The sequence below is a fragment of the Aristolochia californica genome, unplaced genomic scaffold, assembly GCF_029961685.1.
Source record: "Aristolochia californica isolate CCGP_79_NKW_82.1479 unplaced genomic scaffold, dmAriCali1.0.hap1 SCAF_14, whole genome shotgun sequence".
NCBI lineage: Eukaryota > Viridiplantae > Streptophyta > Magnoliopsida > Piperales > Aristolochiaceae > Aristolochia > Aristolochia californica.
The window spans coordinates 10664149-10683326 of NW_027181815.1; the positions used below are offsets into that span (position 1 = coordinate 10664149).

Below are 19178 nucleotides of genomic sequence, written 5' to 3' on the forward strand. Positions count from 1 at the left end.
CTATACATTTCAACACTCCCCCTCAAGTTGGTGCATAGATATCAGTCAAACCCAACTTGTCAATTATACCATGAAATGTTTTCCCTGATACTGTCTTCGTGAGCATATCCACCATCTGACTCGTAAATTGAATGAAGGGGAATTGTATAATCTTTGCATCGAGATTCTCTTTGATGAAATGACGATCAACTTCAACATGTTTAGTGCGATCATGTTGAACTGGATTTTGTGCAATTGCGATAGTTGCCTTGTTATCACAGTGAAGATTCATAGGTTTGTCGTATTCAATCCCTAGGTCTCTCAGTATATTCCGTATCCATAACAACTCGCATACACCATGAGCCATACCTCGAAATTCAGCTTCAGCACTTGATCTTGATACTACCTTCTGTTTTTTGCTTCTCCAAGTGACAAGATTCCCTTCCACAAAAGTAAAGTAACCCGATGTGGATCTTCTGGTTGTCTGATCACCTGCCCAATCAGAGTCTGTATACCCTTCAATACTAGAGATACCATTTTTTGAGAATAACAAACCTTTTCCTGGAGCACTCTTTAAGTATCTCAAGATCCGATAGACTGCTTCCATATGTTCTTCACTTGGTGCATGCATGAACTGGCTCACAACGCTTACTGCATATGCTACATCGGGCCTTGTGTGGGATAGGTAGATTAATCTTCCAACTAATCGCTGATAACGCCCTTTGTCTGCTGGAATTTGATCTGGAAGAATTCCGAGTTTATGATGCATTTCCATCGGCGTCTCCATTGGTTTACAGTCAAGCATTCCGGTTTCAGCTAGAAGATCCAACACATATTTTCGCTGTGAAAAGAAGACTCCATGTTTCGATCTTGCAACTTCAATCCCCAAAAAATATTTAAGTTGTCCGAGATCCTTCATTTCAAATTTAGTAGCTAGATACTCCTGTAAAGCTTGCATTTCACCTGGGTCATCTCCTGTCACGACCATATCATCAACATATACAATTAATGTTGTTACCTTTCCTTCTTTGTGTTTTATAAACAAAGTATGATCTAAGTTACTTTGTTTATAACCAAACTCCTTCATTGTAGTCGAGAATCTCCCAAACCATGCTCTAGGTGACTGTTTCAGCCCATACAATGACTTCTTCAATTTACAAACTTTACCTTGAGACAAAGAACCACTTTTTACACCTAGTGGTAGTTCCATGTAGACTTCTTTTTCTAAGTCTCCATTGAGGAAGGCATTTTTAACGTCAAATTGTTGCAGAGGCCAGTCTCGATTTGCTGCTATAGATATAAGAATACGAATTGTATTGATCTTAGCTACTGGTGCAAAAGTATCCTGATAGTCTATCCCAAACCTTTGCGTATATCCTTTTGTAACTAGCCGAGCTTTATATCTGTCAATGCTTCCATCCGGTTTGAGTTTCAATGTGAACACCCATCGACATCCAATTGTTTTTACTCCTTTAGGTTGGGGAACAAGTTCCCAAGTGGCATTTTTTTGTAGAGCCTCCATCTCTTCGTTCATCACTTTTTTCCATTTTGGATCAGCTAATGCATCCCGCACATTACTAGGAATAGAAACCTTGGATAATTGATCAACAGTAAATGCATATGATTTAGTCAACCTATGGGAGGACACATAGTTATTGATTGAGTATTTGGTCTTTGCTTCAAGATCAGGTTCATACTGTTTTTTTGGAACTCCCCTATTCAATCTTTGTGGATATCTAGAGGTTATGTTTTCTGTAGGAAGACATGTTTCAGTAGACTCATCAAACACAGGATTCGTATTTACCTGAGGAGGAACATTCTGGGTTGATTCTTCAGTTGTTGGTGCAGACGGGGGCAACTCTGGGGGTTCTTCAGGTGAAATTACTGAATCACAGTCTTGTTGCATATCATGACACTTAAAAAATTCATTCACCGCTTCTAACTCAATAAATTCGGCACCTCTTTCAACATCTCCGTTAGCTTCATGTGGAACATTCTCTTCATTTAAACTCTCCCTTGAAGAGATGTCCAAGAAACTCCCCCTGAATAATAAGGGACTGATTCATGGAATGAGACATCTAAAGTCACATGGAGCTTGTTGGTGTGTGGATCATAACACCGATATCCTTTTTGAAGATCAGAGTAGCCAACAAATACACATCGCTTGGCACATGGATCAAGTTTATTTCGCAAGATCTTTGGGATATGAACATAAGCGGTACACCCAAAAATTCGGGGTTCAAGATTTGGAAGATGGGGAATTGAAATCAGGGATTGTAGCTTATGTAGAGGAGTTTGAAAATCCAGTACTTTAGAAGGTGTTCGATTGATGAGGTAGGCAGCAGATGTGATAGCTTCACCCCAATAAAATCGAGGCATGTTCATGCCAAAGAGAGAGGCACATACTACTTCCAAAAGTTGTCTATTCTTTCTTTTTACCAATCCATTCTGTTGGGGAGTATAGGTGCAAGAAGTCTGGTGACGAATTCCATGAGTGGTCAGAAAAGTTTCGAGAGAAGCATTAACAAACTCAGTACCATTGTCAGATTGCAAAACAGGAATCTGCTTTTGGTATTGAGTATGTATCATGGTATGGAATTTCTGAAATGCTAGACTCACATCACTTTTGTGGATAAGCAGAGATACCCAAGTCATTCTAGTGCATTCATCAATAAATGTCACAAAGTAACGAGCTCTAGAAATAGAGGGAATCTTGGCTGGACCCCAAACATCATAATGAATAACCGCAAAAGGTTCGAAACTTTTATTCAAACTCGGGAAATAAGCAATACGGTGGCTTTTAGCCAATTCACATGTGTCACAATGAAAATGCACATCAGTCAAACCTGAAAAAAGTTGAGGTTGCAATTTCTTAAGATAACCAAAGGAAAGGTGGCCTAATCGTCGGTGCCATAACCATACAGTTGTTTGAGCATTATCTTCACTGCTAGCTTGATTTGTCTGACTGATTTTCGATCCCCCGTTTTCTGTCAACTCCAAATAGTAGAGTTTGCCCCGTCTAACACCATAACCAAGAATCTTTCGGGTTAGAATGTGCTGAAAGACACAAAATGAGGGCCAAAAAGTTACAGTACAAGCAAGAGTGGAAGTAATTTGGCTAACAGACAAAAGGTTATATTCAAGAGAGGGAACCGCAAGGACAGTATCTAATGTCAGATTATTGGATAAGATAACAGATCCTTCCCCAGTAATAGGAGAGGTACTACCATTGGCTGTTGAAATAACAGATTGTGGAGAAGGTAGGATGGATTGTAACTGACTGGGATCCCTTGTCATGTGATCGGATGCACCTGTATCAATAATCCAAGGTCTATTCTTAGAATGTATAGAAAATACTAATGCATTATCGAGAATACCTGGATAGGCAACATTTGCAGTAGGTAGCTCCTGATTCTCTTCCATGGATGTCGCCATAGCTTTCCCAGCAGTCTTGTTACGGGGATTTTTTGAGAAATCCCACCACTCCGGATAGCCAATAATCTCATAACACCGGTGTTGTGAATGTCTTTTTTTCCCGCAGTGAATACATACACGATTGTTACCTTTGCCAGAGGATTGAGGGTTCCGACTGTTTGATGATCCTTGTCGGCTTTGGTTGACCAACATCGCCGAGTTCTTGAAGACTGGGCGATAGCTCCCCATTGTCTGTCTCTGTTGATATTCGCGTCTGACATAGGCATATGTACTTTCCAAATCAAGTTTGGGATCTTTTCGTAAAATTTCTCCACGAACTTGATCAAATTCGGAGTCAAGCCCACTGAGAAAAATATGAACCCGAAGCCTAGCCATTGCAAAGTGTAACTGGATTAGTCCTTCGACTGTTCCTTCTTGAGATATAGTTCTATGATCAATCTCTTGAAAAATAGCAACCAGTTCATTGTAGTATGTGGATAACGGTCTACCATTTTGTTTGGTAGAAAAAGATCTCTGGTTCAGCTCAAATATACAAGTTTCATCGGATCCATCATAGAATGTTTTTGATACTGCTTCCCATATCTCCTTGGCAGTGGAGAGGCGAATAAATCGCTGCATGAGCAATGGACTCATGGAGTCAATAAGCCAACTTTTAACTCTTTGATTTTCAGTAATCCATGCTCCAAGATTAGCATCACCAGATGCTGATTTTTTTGTTTCGCCGGTGAGGTATCCAGCTTTGTTGCGTGCACCAATTCGCATCTCCATGAGTTGGGACCATAATGAATAATTGGTCTCATCGAGGATAATTCCAGTTGGAAACGTAGAATTATCTTGGTGGACTATAATCTGTGGTGATGGGATAAGGTCGGTAGATGCGCCTGTAGGGTGGCCATCGATCTGATTTTTTTTTTTAATCCGGTCCGGTTCGGTTCAGTCAAGTCCGGTTCGATCTGGTCAGGTACGGTACGATCTGGGCGGATTCAATTCTGGTCCGCTCCAGTGCTGGTCCGATCTGGTTCGAGTTTAGACCGGTTCGGTCCAATTTGGTCGACCCGCCGGTCTGGGTCGACAGGAAAAATAAATCAACAATACCTAAGTTAAAAAAATACCGTCGTCTTCGGCAACGGCGGTCTTCGTCTTCGGCAACGGCAGCGGAGCGTCAGCTTCAGTCGGAAAAAAGGTGGTGATGCCGTCGTCGGCGCTCGTCGGTGATCATCGGAACTCGTCGGCGACATGATTCCGACTACGTAAAACGCTTCGTCTTCGGCAACGGCAGTCTTCGTCGTCGGCAACGGCAGCCTTCGTCTTTGGCAACGGCAGCGGAGCGTCGGCTTCAGACGTAACAGTGTGGTGGTGCCGTCGTCGGCGTCGGCGACGTTCTTCTGGCGTCGGGACAGCCGGAATATGGAGTTGCAGAAAAAACAGAGTTCTGCAACTCCGACGGATTTTTTCTTCCTTCGGCTTCCTCCTTCGGCGATTACAGGAGCACTTAGCTCCGACTTTCTGCGATTGAAAAGAGAGGAAAATTCTCCTGCTCTGATACCATGTGAAATAGAGAACCGAAAAAATAATAACAGAGATTGAACGAATGGTTTTCCGATGAGTTTATTCTTCTCCGTTTAGGAGGTATTTATAATACATTACAAGTTGATTTTAGGATCAATTTAGATCCTAAAATCAAGGAATAGAATCAAGAATATAATCACGGGATCGGAGGAAACAATCACGCTATACAGTTTTCTCCGTTCACGCTATACAGCTATACATTTCAACAGCTTCTCTTGTGAGACTTGTCTTGCATAGAATTCACCTTAAACTCAATGAAACTAGTCAAATATGCTTTACATGAGGCTCATCTTAGACTCCTTGATATACCTTCTTCAACATTACGTTTACACAAACTACTAACAACTTAACTCTATCTAAACTTCTTTAGTGAGGAAGATGCATATCACCCTCAAAATTCCAATACAAGATGCAAATCAAGGATTTGGAGTTCGACCAATTCATTTTAGAGTTGATACAACAAGTAGTATGTCTTCTTGAAGTGCTATCCTCCTCAACAGTTACTCAATAGAATTATTATAAATATTTTAGTAAAATTATGCCATAACCATAAATTATGAATACATAAAATGAAGCCTCAAATACAAACTACATAAATGATTCGGAATATATCGGCTCAACCCATGGAATGAGCGAGTTGTATGAAAGAGTCCACATGATTATCAGAAAGAGCAACGAAAACATCTAAGGAACCCTTCTCTTTGCACGAAGGCACAAATAATGTCAGGCCTTCCACTAGTAGCTCCAATGGAAGGAACGCACAAGGACCACCGCCACCAAAGTCAAGCTCATGCAACTTGAACCTCAACCAACTATCAACTTCAAGATCTAGGCACAACATATTTCCTGTCGTCTTGCAGATTCCACCAGCCTCGTCCCCCTTCGTCAACTATCCAAAGTCGATGAACGACTGGAAATATGTTTTATCTATCCGAATCGTCATGTCATGGATCATCTTGGCCACGAATTAGTAGCTTTTGTTCGCCTGGTTCTTCACTCTCAGTCTAGGATAGGCCAGTAACAACAAGTTGCCATAATACTCCAAGGGCACCGCCGGTTTCATCCTGGCTCGGCCATTGACTGCCACCCTCACTTGAGTCATCTCGTCGCGAGTCTCTGAGCAAGGATCATCTTCTTCCATACATCTTTGAGGAGACACTCGAAAGTGTTGTAACGTGATCCACCTTCACAAACGTGTTTCTTGAGCTGCACAACAAACTCGGCGGAGTAGTGAACAACGAGGTTCACGATGGAGGGTGATGAGGGATCATTTGAGGCCTTGTGTTGTTCCTTAAACTCAATGACCCGGTGGTTAAATTCGCAGTTGGGGGGATTTATGGGGATTGAAACAGCAACGCGGTTATGATTGGGAAGAACCTCGGCATCTAGGCCTCGAACTAACCTCACCCATGCAGAGAAGAAACAACTCAAGGATTGGCCATCTGCGACTCGGTGATGCACCGTGTGGCCGATCACCAACCCACTACAAATGTAACGGCTAAGTTGTATTTGAAGTAGCTCCTCTACTCCTTCAGTGGGAGGGTGCAAGTTAGTTAGCTTGTATGATGGCTCAAAGGGGAATCTCTCAGCCAAAGTTGTCCCAATTCTGGTGTCCACAAGGCGAATTCCAGCACCGTTGAGAAGTATGCAATGATGTCCTTGCCAGGTGAGGATAGTAATTCAGAACTTAAGCGAGACCTTGCACCGTCGCTTCATTGGATGGCATGGGTCAGCGGAAGGCATAGAGAACATTAACATGGAGATCAATGGCAGCCTGGTGGAAGATTGTAAGTGGAATTATAGAGTTTGTGTGGGCATCCAACAGTCCCCCTCAAGTTGGTGATGCCCAACTTGCCAAGTGAGTTGTAGATATTCTTGCCGCATACTGCTCTGGTAAGTATGTCAGCCAACTGGTCTTCAGATTTAAAAAATGGGAATAGAATTATTTTGGTTTCAAAGGTTTTTCTCCATGGTTAGATATGGCCTAGACCATATATCTGCTCTTCTTCAGCGTTCCATCGGGTGCAGTTAGTGGAAGTCTATTTCATACCAGACGCCCTCGAGATTATTCTAAAATATTTCAAGATAGTCACCGGTGTCACACGTCACAAAAGATCATACACCTTGGAGGTGTCAATGCCATCAACATACGTAGTAGTAATGTCGATGATCTGGGTTGCGACTGAAGCTTTGCTCAAAGCTTTGGTCATTCTCGTGGTCAACTCGACCAAGAGAAAGGAGATCGCCTTTCAAATACCCCAGCTTGTCTTTGCCTGAGAAATACATCTCGACAACGTGGGATAGGTCCAAGTCTGGTCCAACTAGAGTCCAATCCACATTTGGTCCAGGTCGAGTCTGGTCTGATCTGGTATGGTTCAAGTTGACTCTGGTCAGAATCTAGTTTAGGTCGAATCTTGTCTGGTCTGGTCTGGTCCAAGTCAAATTGCATTTGATAAAAGCCTTGCTGAACTTTTATTTAAAGTGGTCCAAGTGTCAGCCCACAAAGACAACTCGCTTCCATCAAATTTCAAGCAACGCTAGGAGTGTTCATCCTTATGGCAAGCTTGTCATACTCGTTCAAAGATGTCAGCCACTTGCTCTTCACACGCTTCTCCATACCCTTGTCTCCCTCCTCTTTCTCACTACCACCCCTCCCTCAAAACAATCATTGACGATGGATTCTACAAAGAAGCAAGAGACACCGAACGTGCTTCACTGTAAGTATGAGCTTCGCCGACTCTTGGGCCATGGTACATTTGCCGACGTTTACCATGCCCAAAACCTGGTAACAAGCACGAGCGTTGCCATGAAAGTTGTGACTAAAGAGAAAGTGATCAAAGTCGGCATGATGGACCAGGTGAAGCAAGAGATCTCAGTGAGGAAGATAGTAAACCACCAAAACATTGTCAAGCTTCACGAGGTGATGGCCAACAAGTCCAAGATCTACCTCACCATGGAGTTCATTCGAGGTGGCGAGCTCTTCTCCAAGGTCACCAGAGGTCGACTTAGGGAGGACGTTGCAAGGTGCTCCCTCTAGCATCTCGTTGATGGCAGCCCGAGCAGCTCCGCGAGTGTTGCCAACTGGAACAGGGCCCTCCTCTGTAGCAGCCGCTGCAAGAAGCCTCTCTCCTCCAAACCCATCTTCTGTAGAGCATTCGTCGGCACCGTGTCTATTTGCAAGCCTATAATGAGTTAGTTGTAAACTGATTAACATGATTGTAGGAAACGGATTGTTTCCTTGATCCTATAATTTATTCCTTGATTTTAGGATCTAAATTGATCCTAAATCAGTATGTAATGTATTATAAATTGCTTCCTAAACGAAGAAGAATACATTATCGAAAAATCATTCTTTGAATCTTTGTTATTGTTTTTCAGTTCTCTCTGTTTCACATGGTATCAGAGCAGGAGAATTATCCTCTCTTTTCCGTCGCCAAAAGTCAAAGCTAACTGCTCCCATAGTTGCCGAAGGAGGAAGCCCGAAAAAAAATCGTCGTGGAATTGCAGAACTCTGTTTTTTCTGCAACTCCGTATTTCGGCTGTCCCGTAGCCAAAAGAACATTGCCGACGACCGACGACGATCACAGAAGACCAAAGACGACCGCCGACGACCTTACCACCTGCTCGTTATTGCCGCCGATCACCGCTATCGTCGAGGGAAGCCGACTTGCCGAAAGAGAACAGAGTTCTTTGACGACGGTCCTGTAGCCGAAATCACGTCACCAACGAGTGCCGACGATCGCAGACGAGCGCCGACACTAGCACCACCACCCCGTTGTCGTTGCCGACCACCGTCGTTGCCGAAGGAAGCCGAAGCTCCGTTGCCGCTGCCGAAGAAGAAAGGTATTTTTTTTTAAACTTAGGAACTACTATTCCTTTTTTTTTCTACCGACCGAACCGACCCAGATCGGTGGGTCAACTGAACTAGACCGGACTAGAATTGAACCAGACCAAATTGTACCGAACCGGATCAAATCTAACTGAACCGAACCGGACCGGATTAGACAAGACCAGACCAAAATTCCAGATCGATGGCCACCACTACAAACGCATCCACCAAACTTATCCCATCACCACAGATTATAGTCCACCAAGACAATTCTGCATTTCCAACTGGAATTATCCTCGATGAGACCAATTATTCATTATAGTCCCAACTCAGGGAGATGCGAATTGGCAGACGCAACAAAGCTGGATACCTCACCGGCGAAACAAAAAACACAGCATCTGGCAATGCCAATCTTGGAGCATGGATTACTGAAAATCAAAGAGTCAAAAGTTGGCTTATTGACTCCATGAGTCCATTGCTCATGCAGCGATTTATTCGCCTCTCCACTACCAAGGAGATATGGAAAGCAATATAAAAAACGTTCCATGATGGATCAGATGAAACTTGTATATTTGAGCTGAACCAGAGATCTTTTTCTACCAAACAAAATGGAAGACCGTTATCCACGTACTACAATGAACTGGTTGCTATTTTCTAGGAGATTGATCATAGAACTATATCTCAGGAAGGAATAGTCGAAGGGCTAATCCAGTTGCACTCTGCAATGGCTAGGCTTCGGATTCATATTTTTCTCAGTGGGCTTGACTTCGAGTTAGATAAAGTTCGTGGAGAAATTTTGCAAAAAGATCCCAAACTTGATTTGGAGAGTACATATGCATATGTCATACGTGAATATCAACAAAGACAGACAATGGGGAGCCATCGTCCAGTCTCAGAGAACTCGGCGATGTTGGTCAACCAAAACCGACAAGGATCATCAAGCAATCGGAACTCTCAATACTCTGACAACGATAACAACCGTGTATGTACTCACTGCAGAGAAAAAGGACATTCACAACAACGGTGTTATGAGATTATTGGCTATCCGGAGTGGTGGGATTTCTAAAAAAAAAACCCGTAAAAAGATTGCTAGGAAAGCTATGGTGACATCCATGGAAGATAATCAGGAGCTACCTACGGCAAATGTTGCTCATCCAGGTATTCTCGATAATGCATTAGTATTCTCTGTACATTCTAAGAATAGACCTTGGATTATTGGTACAGGTGCATCCGATCACATGACAAGGGATCCCAGTCAATTACAATCTATCCGACCTTCTCCACAATCTGTTATTTCAACAGCCAATGGTAGTACCTCTCCTATTAATGGGGAAGGATATGTTATATTATCCAATAATCTTACATTAGACACTGTCCATGTGGTTCCCTCTCTTGAATATAATCTTTTGTCTGTTAGCCAAATTACTTCCACTCTTGCTTGTACTGTAACTTTTTGGCCCTCATTTTGTGTCTATCAGGACATTCTAACCCGGAAGATTCTTGGTTATGGTGTTAGACGGGGCAAACTCTACTATTTGGAGTTGACAGAGAATGGGGGGTCGAAAATCAGTCAAACAAATCAAGCTAGCAGTGAAGATAATGCTCAAACACTATATGGTTATGGCACCGACGATTAGGCCACCTGTCCTTTAGTTATCTTAAGAAATTGCCTCCTCAAATTTTTTCAGGTTTGAATGATGTGCATTTTCATTGTGACACATGTGAATTGGCTAAGAGCCACCGTATTGCTTATTTTGCCGAGTCTGAATAAAAGTTTCGAACCTTTTGAGGTTATTCATTCTGATGTTTGGGGTCTAGCCAAGGTTTCCTCTATTTCTAGAGCTCGTTACTTTGTGACATTTATTGATGAATGCACTAGAATGACTTGGTTTTCTCTGTTTATACAAAAGAGTGATGTGTGTCTAGCATTTCAGAAATTTCATACAATGATACATACTCAATACCAAAAGCAGATTCGTGTTTTGCAATCTGACAATGGTATTGAGTTTGTTAATGCTTCTCTCAAAAAATTTCTGACCACTCATGGAATTCTTCATCAGACCTCTTGCAACTATACTCCCCAATAGAATGGATTGGCAGAAAGAAAGAATAGACAACTTTTGGAAGTAGTGGGTGCCTCTCTCTTTGGCATGAACATGCTTCAATTTTATTGGGGCGAAGCTGTCACATCTGCTGCTTACCTCATCAATCGAACACCTTCTAGAGTACTTGATTTTCAAAATCCTCTACACAAGCTGCAATCCCTGATTTCAATTCCCCATCTTCCAAATCTTGTACCCCGAATTTTTGGGTGTACCGCTGATGTTCATATCCCAAAGATCTTGAGAAATAAACTTGACTTGATCCATGTGCCAAGCGAAGTGTATTTGTTTGCTATTCTGAATTTCAAAAAGGATATCGGTATTATGATCCACACACCAACAAGCTCCATGTAACTCTAGATGTCTCCTTCCATGAATCAGTACCTTATTATTTAGGGGGAGTTTCTTGGACATCTCTTCAGGGGGAGAGTTCAAATGAAGAGAATGTTCCACAAGAAACTAACGGAGGTGCTGAGTTTATTGAGTTAGAAGCGGTGAATGAATTTTTCAAGTGTCATGATATGCAACAAGATTGTGATTCAGTCATTTCTCCTGAAGAACCCCCAAAGTTGCCCCCGTCTGCACCAACAACTGAAGAATCAACCCGGAATGTTCCTCCGCAAGTAAATATGAATCCTGTGTTTTCTAACGAAACATGTCTTCCTATAGAAAACATACCCCCTAGATATCCACAAAGATTGAATAGGGGAGTTCCAAAAAAATAGTATGAATCTGATCTTGAAGCCAAGACCAAATACTCAATCAATAACTATTTGTCCTCCCATAGGTTGACTAAATCATATGCATTTACTGTTAATCAATTATCCAGGGTTTCTATTCCTAGTAATGTGCAGGATGCATTAGCTGATCCAAAATGGAAAAAAGCGATGAACGAAGAGATGGAGGCTCTACAAAAACATGCCACTTGGGAACTTGTTCCCCAACCTAAAGGAGTAAAAACAATTGGATGTCGATGGGTGTTCACATTGAAACACAAACCGGATGGAAGTATTGACAAATATAAAGTTCGGCTAGTTGCAAAGGGATATACGCAAATGTATGGGATAGACTATCAGGATACTTTTGCACCAGTAGTTAAGATCAATACATTTCGCATTCTTATATCTGTAGCAGCAAATCGAGACTGGCCTCTGCAACAATTTGATGTTAAAAATGTCTTCCTCAATGGAGACTTAAAAGAAGAAGTCTACATGGAGATACCACTCGGCGTAAAAAGTAGTTCTTTGTGTCAAGGTGAAGTCTGTAAATTGAAGAAGTCGTTGTATGGGCTGAAATAGTCACCTAGTGCATGGTTTGAGAGATTCTCGACTACAATGAAGGAGTTTGGTTATAAACAAAGTAATTCAGATCATACTTTGTTTATAAAACACAAAGAAGGAAAGGTAACAACTTTAATTGTATATGTTGATGATAAGGTCGTAACAGGAGATGACCCAGGTGAAATGCAAGCATTACAGGAGTATTTAGCCACTAAATTCGAAATGAAGGATCTCGGACAACTTATATAATTTTTGGGAATTGAGGTTGCAAGATCGAAACATGGAGTCTTCCTTTCACAGCGAAATATGTTTTGGATCTTCTAGCCGAAACCGGAATGCTTGACTGTAAACCAATAGAGACGCCCATGGAAATGCATCATAAACTCGAAATTCTTCTAGATCAAATCCCAGCAGATAAAGGGCGTTATCAGCGATTAGTAGGAAGATTAATCTACCTATCACACACAAGGCCCGATGTAGAATATGCAGTAAACGTTGTGAGTCAGTTCATGCATGCACCAAGTGAAGAACATATGGAAGCAGTCTATCGGATTTTGAGATACTTAAAGAGTCCTCCAGGAAAAGGTTTGTTATTCTCAAAAAATGGTATCTCTAATATTGAAGGATATACAAATTCTGATTGGGCAGGTGATCAGACAACCAGAAGATCCACGTCGGGTTACTTTACTTTTGTAGAAGGGAATCTGGTCACTTGGAAAAGCAAAAAACAGAAGGTAGTATCAAGATCAAGTGCTGAAGCTGAATTTCGAGGCATGGCTCATGATGTATGCGAGTTGTTATGGATAAAGAATATACTAAGGGACTTAGGGATTTAATACGCCAAACCGATGAATCTCCACTATGATAACAAGGCAGCTATCGCCATTGTACAGAATCTGGTTCAACATGATTACACTAAACATGTTGAAGTTGATCGTCATTTCATCAAGGAGAACCTCGATACAAAAATCATACAATTCCCCTTCATTCAATCTGAGAGTCAGCTGGCTGATATGCTCACGAAGGCAGTATCAGGGAAGGCATTTCATGGTATAATTGACAAGTTGGGCGTGACCAATATCTATGCACCAACTTGAGGGGGAGTGTTTGCAAGCCTGTAATGAGCTGGTTGTAAACTGATTACCGTGATTGTAGGAAACGGATTGTTTCCTTGATCCTGTAATTCATTCCTTGATTTTAGGATCTAAATTGATCCTAAAATCAGTATGTAATGTATTATAAATTGCCTCCTAAACGGGGAAGAATACATCGTCGGAAAATCATTCTTGGAATCTCTGTTATAGTTTTCCAGTTCTCTCTGTTTCACAGCGTCCAAACGTTGAGGCTAGGCAAGGTTGAGAAACCTTCGCGCCAGGCTTTTCCTTTCATCTAGGTGTAGTTTCATCCAGGAGAGAAGCTCCTCCGACACAACCAAGGACTGGTGGTGGGAAGCCATCGGTGGCGGATCCTTGAGGCACATCGACCTCCATACGGGTTCTAACGGTTGGGCGATCTCTTCCACCTTCGTAGTAAACACTTCTTCACAAAGAAATAGAAGGTCCCTTCCAGTGACTGGCTTCTCCAACCTGCTGGTGTCAATTGGCTCCATTCGCCCACCAAGGTCGATAACATCCTCGCCTGTCCCGATAATTGCATCGCCTGCCCGATCAAAAAGTCGCAGGCACTTGGAAAATCGCTGAAGTCCTTTATTTTAACCATCAACCTCCAAATCGTGGGTTGAGAGTGCCATAGTGCCGTCAATCTCTCAGTTGACTCTAAGTTCGTCACCGATGGATCAGGGTTTTTGTCAAGGTCATCGATAAGAAGAGCTTGTTGTCTTGATAATTGCATCACCTGCACGCTCAAAAGTTCGCAAGCGCTTGGAAAATCCCTCAATTCCTTTATCTTCGCCATCAATCTCTAGGTCGCAGGGCGAGAGTGCCATAGCATTGTCAATCTCTCAGGTGACGCTAAGTTCGTCGCCGATGGGTCCAGGTTTGTCGTAAGGTCATCGACAAGAAGAGCTTGGATCAGACCATGGTTCCTCGAATCCTCAAAGAGGTCTCCGTCATGCACAGGATGAATCACCCCAACATCATCCGCCTTTACAAGGTCATGGCCAGCAAGACCAAGATATACCTCGTTATGGAATTTTCTAGACTTGTCCGAGGTTTGTCGGCGTGGACCCATGAAGGAATCTACTATGAGGAAGTACTTCTAGCAGCTTGTCTCTGCCCTCCTCTTTTGTCATTCGAACGACATCTGATGTCGGGTCCATAGTAGGAATCACGACGCAGGGAGAAAGAACGGAAATTTCCGGAAAAGAGAAAAAAAAAAAGATAGATACTAATTGAAAAATCCATTGTCAACGAATATTTTGAGGGAGGGCTGGTAGTGAGGAAGCGGAGGGAGACGAGGGGATGGAGAACAAATGGCCAACATCTTTGAATGAGTATGACAAGCTTGTCCCTCTACTCAGAATCTCCTTCGTCTCTTCTTCTTCCTCTGTTTTTGTCTCCTCATCCTTAGGTATGGAATCAAGCATCCACGATCTCACTGGCTTCTTTATCGAACTAAGATGAATCGTCTTAGTCAAAATCAAAGGGCACCCCGAACAACATCCAGCCACGTAAACCTCTATCGACTGGGACGAGATACCATCCTTTGGCTGAAAGAAGGCAAAACCGCCATTTGAAATCATCACTGCAGTGTAGCAATCCCTACTCCACCCAGTCTTAGCATCGTTCTCCAGCTTGTGGCCTTCAACCCCATTGCTCCAGGGCAAGTCCATTCTCTAGAGCGAGTCGTAGAGAATCAAGTCCTGGTTCTCAATTAACTCGAGCTCCATAGGCCCGGTAACCCTCACGCTATCGGTGCTAACATAGGTGACCTCGGACGACTCCTTATCAAGCCGGTCCCGTTGAAGGGTGAAAGAAGTTGTCTCAGACGCAGGGACACACGACCCATTAATCTCAAGAGCAACACCGATCTCACGATGGACATGACAGAGGGTGAGATGACCAGGAACGACATCGATCACACAAGGCGAGGCACGAACATAAAAAATCTGAAACTCTAACCACCCGGAGGGTGAAGCAAGACTGGTCCCGTTCAAGATGTAATAAATAGGAGGAGAATTGAGATTAGGGTTCTTCTTGCGGAGGCAGATCATCATCGATTCCGCATAGTCCTTGTTGGGAGAAGTTATCAACCCACAGAAGGATGAAATGGCGATGAGAGCGGGGAGATAGAGAAACGACGTGAAGGTCGTCAAAAGCTAAATGTCAAACTTGCGGTACTGACTCATACCATGGACTTTCTTCTGTTAGACGGTTCCACAACCGATCACCTAACTGATCCATTCATTGGGTGGTTTCCCTGAGTGGATGGTGATCGGTTGTAACTAGTAGCAATTACAACCTCTCCTCCTTGACGGTAAGGAGGAGCTTAAGTATGGGACTGGTCTAGTAAAGGGCTGGAAATTGACGCCATGATAGGAGATAAGTTTTGAGCTCATGAATTTTATTTATGTTTTTAGAAGTTCATGATATGAAGTCTGACATTTGGTATCAAAGCTTCCCTCTCTGATATGGCATCATTTCTATGGAGAGTGACACTCATTGTGTACGCTCTTCGGTGTCTGCGAGCGCCAGCTCTATGAAGTCGATCGGCGTCTCTCATTGGCACTGTGCGTTGGCCAGCATCGCCTTCATAATCCAGCATTGCGACCGTGACGGAGGCCAGCTATGAGCGACGACAAATGACTCCCTTCATCCGTCGTGCTCTCGGGCCTCTGCGGCGAAAGAGCACCGTTGGCTGACGCGGGGTGTGCCAATGACACCAACGATGGTGAATGATGTCCAACGGGAGGCCAACGTCCGCCGGGGGGTTGGGGGGGCGACGGTAGAAGCCATCAAGCGCCCCCTCTGCACGTGGTTGGAGGTTGAAGATGACCTCCAGCGCGCAAAAATAAAAAAAATGAAACTTATTGTTAAGTTTCATTTAAATAATGAGTTGAGTTGAATGGGTTGAGTCGACTCGGACAGGTTGTGTCGCTACGAGGAAGGGTTGAGTCGATTCGGCTCGCCCGTTCCAACTTGTAGAAGAGAGTCGGCCGACCCGACTCTGTTCGCAAAAATAATTTGCACTAGCGGGGATTCATACCCGCACACTTGACATACTTCTAGCTCCAGTGACCAATAGGCTCACTACTCTTTATGTAATATCCATGAATACACATTTAATACATATTTAAATTACAGTAAAATTAGTATATATGTTTTTATGCAATATCAATTTATATGAATTAAATAATTGTGCATGCATATATAGTTGTATACAGTGCATATTTTGTCAATTTTTCAATTGTAAAAATTTAATTTAGGTTTTATTCATATTTTAAGTTAACCTAAATATAAGGAATTAATAATTGACATCAATTTTAGTCAATGATTTTTTATGTCATATTTTGGTATACATTGGAATAATTAAGTAATTGCCACATCATTCTTAATTATGAAAAAAGTCTAGTGACATTATGTTTAGTCACATAAAGTTAATGACATAAAAAAATTATGATTAATCATGGAGATATAATAATTCAACCCCACATGGTAAATGTTATATTTAAGTGATTAATCAGGATGGGAAAGAAATACTTTAAAAAAAAAATTAGTTGCTCATAGGCCTAGAATATTCCTTTACAAATAAATTTTTGGGTCCCATCATAAAGAGACTTAAATCGCATGTGTTATATTCTAAGCCCATAGGAAATATTATAATGACACACTGATTTATTTGTTTGAAGTATTTACATGGGTAAATATTCAAAAAAAGATGGTTTCATTACATGTTTAGTAAACTTGTTGTCTATTTTGTAGTTCTACAAACTTTGTATGTCCCAAACTTTGATTCTTCTATTATTCTCTTGAATGGAGAAAATTATATTGAGTGGAAAGAGAAAATTCTCCTGTTAATAGGGTGCATGGATCTTGACTTGGAACTTCGAGTGGATGAACCTCCAAATCCCACAGAATCCAATACCCAAATTGAGAAAATATCATTTGAACTTTGGGAGGGATCCAATCGATTAAGTTTGATGTTTATTAAATCTCATATTGAGAAGAGTATTCACGGATCCATTCCTAAATGTATCAAAGCCAAGGAATATCTTTAAGTTATTTACTAACAATTTGAGACATCCGGTAAGGCATTAGCCAGCACCCTGATAACCCAAATATGTTCTATGAAATTTACTGGCCCCAAGGGTGTGTATGAGCACATCATGTAGATGCAGGATATAGCCGCAAGACTGAAATCGAAGGAGATTGAGATTTTCAAATAATTTTTGGTGCACTTCATCCTTAACTCGCTTCCGTCTACATATGCACCCTTGAAAATCTCTTATAACACACATAACGATAAATGGTCATTTAATGAACTTTTGACCATGTGTGTACAAGAGGAAGGGAGGCTGAATCAGGAGAGGATCGAAAGTGCACATTTGACGACTCGAGACAAGAAACCTTTTAAGAAAGGGAAGGAAAAAGCATCTCTTAATAAAGAATATAAGGGTGGTGCCAAATATTTCTACTGCAAAAAGATATGACATATAAAACATTGGCCTGAAAAGAAAGGTAATCTCATATCCTTAGTGTGTTTTGAATCTAATATGACTCATGCTTCTTATAACACTTGGTGGATTGATTCTGGCACTACAATCCATGTTGCCAACACCATGCAGGGTTTTTTGAACCAACGAAAATTGTCGCCAAGTGAATGCTCCATCTATTCAGGAAACAAGATGAGTTCACATGTGGAAGCGGTTGGAACATACAGACTTGTCTTAAATACTGGCTTTGTATTAGACCTTGAAAGGACATTCTATATCGCATCTTTTTTCTAGAAACCTTATCTCAGATTCCAGATTTTCACCTTTTGGATTCATTTTTAATTTCCTTGGAAATTCCCTTCAATTGTATAAAGACTATGTTCTTATTGGAAATGGAATTTTAGATGAAGGATTGTTTAAACTTCTTTTAAACCCTACATTTGATTGCAGTCTTACTATTGTGCATAATATTAATGTCGGCATTAATCGTTGTGTTATAAATGAGAAATCCTCCACGTTGTGGCATAGGAGATTATGTCATATCTCTATTGATAGAATTAAAAGATTGGTAAATGATGGAGTCCTTGAGGCTTTTGATTTTACTGATTTTTGTACATGTGTGAACTGCATTAAAGGAAAGCAAACCAATGAGTACAAGAAAGGTGCTAGAAGGACTTCTAATGTCTTAGAAATAATACACATTGATATTTTAGGTCCTTTGATGCATGTTTCAATGATTAGAAGTATTTCATTACTTTTATTGATGACCATACACAATATATGTATCTCTATTTGCTTTAAGGTAGAAGTGAAGTACTTGATGCTTTTAAAGTCTATAAAGCAAAAGTAGAGAAACAATTAGGCAAACAAATCAATATCGTTAGGTCAGAAAAGAGGTGGTGAATATTATGGAAGGTACATTGAAATAGGACAATTGCCTGGTCCTTTTGCAATGTTTCTTGAGGAATAAGTGTTGTGCCACAATACACAATGCCTGGCTCACCGTCTCAAAATGGTGTGGCTAAAAGAAGAAATCGAACATTAATGAACATGGTGAGGAGTATGATTAGTAACTATGATCCTTCATTGTCTTTGTGGAGTAAAGCCCTCAAAATTGCAGTCTATGCACTCAATAGGGTTCCAACCAAGGCGGTTCATAAAACGCCATTCGAGATATGGAAAGGTTGGAAACCTAGTTTAAAGCATGTACATGTTTGGGATTGTCGAGTTGAAGTTCGGATTTACAATCCACACGAGACAAAGTTAGACTCTAGAACAGTCAGTGGACATGCCTATGCAAAAAAGTCTAAGGGATATAGATTTTATTGTCCATCTCATTCAACAAGAATTGTCAACTCTAAAAATGCAAGGTT

At 41.6% G+C, this 19178-nt stretch overlaps 2 pseudogenes; both read right to left on the minus strand.

Annotated features, from left to right (window-relative positions):
* Positions 1-5599: 5599 nt before the first annotated feature.
* On the minus strand, positions 5600-8197 carry LOC137949380 (tryptamine hydroxycinnamoyltransferase 2-like; annotated as a pseudogene).
* A 6362-nt stretch (positions 8198-14559) lies between these two features.
* Positions 14560-15369, minus strand: LOC137949381 (uncharacterized protein At1g01500-like; annotated as a pseudogene).
* Between the last annotated feature and the right edge of the window lie 3809 nt (positions 15370-19178).